This window comes from Pseudomyrmex gracilis, unplaced genomic scaffold (genome assembly GCF_002006095.1).
Source record: "Pseudomyrmex gracilis isolate BER0280 unplaced genomic scaffold, ASM200609v1 scaffold_999, whole genome shotgun sequence".
NCBI lineage: Eukaryota > Metazoa > Arthropoda > Insecta > Hymenoptera > Formicidae > Pseudomyrmex > Pseudomyrmex gracilis.
This window is the reverse complement of record NW_018021583.1, coordinates 2,730-5,387: the sequence shown is the minus strand read 5'-3', so window position 1 is coordinate 5,387 and position 2,658 is coordinate 2,730. Positions and strand designations below refer to the sequence as shown.

The window sequence follows — 2,658 nt, the reverse complement described above, 5'->3', positions numbered from 1 at the left end:
TCTTGGAATACGTAAGAGCGCGAGTAAATGGAGCTTACGCCAGTGTCAATTCTGCTATTACAAACATGATTTAACGTTTGCTTAATGTCACTAAACAAAACAATGATGCATTGACGGCACCAAAAGAAATATATTAGATGTAACGCAGTGTTAATTTATTGTACCTTTTTTGCATTTGCCAGCAAGAGAACAACGTTTACGATTTGCAACTTCATATGGTGTTTTCATTACATATCCTAGTTTTTCTTATTTGTCGTTGTTCTCGTTCTTCTCAACGATGCTGTGCTTCTTCTTTACTCGGCGCGTTTTCTATATAATCTTGGCAAAAGTTTTTGTGCCTTTTTCACTCTCAAAGTCCTTCTAAGTCTCCAGCACAACACGCGACTCTCGATGTCGCCGCTGTTTCTCGACGCGTTGATTTCGCGCTCAAATATACACCTGGCCAGAGCGACGTTGTCGGGATTGTTTTCCAGTTGCGGGTTCAGCTGTTCGAACTTGGCGTAAACGATCCAGACCTTGACGTGCAACGTGCGTTCAATTAGACGCTCGAACAGCTGACGAGCGTTTTTGTCGTGCCTTGAGCGATTTCAAGGTCAATGTACGATCTCCACAGCAGTTCCGGCATGTTCAATTGCGGCCGCGCGACGGCGAATTCGTAGATCGCGCGGGCGCAATCNATCTCATTCAAACGCGTTTCCACCTCGGCAAATTGCATCACCGTGGCGCAATTCTCCGGACCGAACACGAGAAACTTCAAATACAACTTGCGACATCAATCGAAACTCAACAAGCTGCGTTTCCAGATCAATGTAACTTTGATAGAGCTTGTCCGTCGGACAGAAGCCCAGTGCCAGATCGAACGTTTTTTTGTTTTCGCGACGTTCTTTTGTCGGATTACGACAACATACGCGTAATACAGCCAGATCTTGGAGAAAGTAAAACGTTTGTGAGGTATGAGTTCCAGACACACTTTGTACACCTCACGGCAATGTTCGATGTCTTTCGTTTCTAGTTTCTCAAAGATGGCATACTTAATTTAAAGGTAGATGTACCTATGCCAGCATTGTTTTTTCTTGGTTGACGAAACTGTAGCGATCGCTTGTTCGTACGTCTTGTGAATCACATTGGGTTTACTTACAAGATAATAGAAACACGTGTTGTAGGTAGACGGATTCTCTTTCACTCTCTGCTCGTACTGATGCTTCTTCTTGCAGATGTCATCCTCGATTCCCAAGCAATTGCCGTACTTTTCTTCGTGAGTTGTATAAACTTTGTATAAGCCTTGTAAAATTTTGACTGCTTCTTTTTGACAGATGTTCCAAAGCGTACTTGTAGATGATACGCGAACGTGTGTTTGTTGAATTTTTTCGAACTCGGCAAAAGCCGGAAACAATTTCTTGTCCAGACCCTCGTTTTCGTAAAATGTTCACCGCTTGTTCGTAAACGTCGCGCGCGCCTCTGATAAATTCGTAAAGCTTCTCCGTACTTTATCCAATGCTTTATCGGGATGTACCATAATAAAGCGCTCGTAAATTTTTCGGGCGCGATCAATCTCTTTGTCGCAGCATAACCTTTATATTCGTCTGCCAGACAGAACGGTTCGTCCGGTTCTCATTTCATTTATTGCTTGATCACTTGACTCGCACAGGCAATGTTTTTCAGAGATTCTTACATGTACGTATATGTGTACCAAAATTGATTTGCTTGTGGCAGCAACGTAATCGCACGATCCCACAGATTCCTGGCGTAATTGACCTGAATGTTGCGCATCTCTATCTTTATGGATTTAAGACACACAAAGATATATTCCGATAATCTACCGCCAGCGCTAGCTGGTAAGTAGATTTGGCCCGTTGAATCTGTTACTGACTTTTTTCTCAATGTGCGTAATGTATCCAGTTAGAAATAATCATACGATTATTGCGTATGACGTCTTTGAACGCTTTGCGATTTTAATGTTGATAATTAGCAAGTTTGTGAAGATCCAAGATCTTCTGCTTTGAAGATAAAAACAGAATTTCCAAGTCACATTCTTTTGCTTCACGAAGCAGCTGCACCGCGGTGATCTGTATTCCCGCAAGCGCCTAATTTTTCATCTTTGCCACTTTGAGAGTCTCCTGTGATTTCTCCGTCTCTGTGTGAGAATTTCACAGTATATTTTGTTGCACTTTGTGTTGATTTTTCTGCAATATGAAAAAATTAAAATCAATACTACTTTTGAATTGTTTTCTAGGTTAAAAAAATTCTATCCGCAATACGTACATGTCTCAATTAGAAAAATATCAGAATATCAAGATTTGATATAAAACGTCGGATTGATTTGTTTGATATTTAGTCATAAATTGTAAAAAATTATCAAATTTCACAAACTTATAATTCAAAGAACCTTACAAAATATTAATGTTAAGGAAGTTTTTAAATTATAAATCAACTTATGTTCTAATATCATTAACTTCTTTTCTAATATCATTATCTTTCTAACATCAGTATTAATTTTTACATCCCTAATACCAAGAGTATTATCCAGCATAATCCAACTTTGATTTATTATAGAAATTAATACTTTCATATTTATCAATTACATACTCATAATAATTTAAGAAAAAAAAACTACTTTTACTTATTTTGTAATACAAGTTCTAGCATTTTTCATTATTT

At 38.6% G+C, this 2,658-nt stretch overlaps 1 pseudogene; it reads right to left on the bottom strand.

The window, feature by feature from the left end:
- Positions 1-246: 246 nt before the first annotated feature.
- LOC109861761 lies at positions 247-2,134 on the bottom strand (annotated as a pseudogene).
- Between the last annotated feature and the right edge of the window lie 524 nt (positions 2,135-2,658).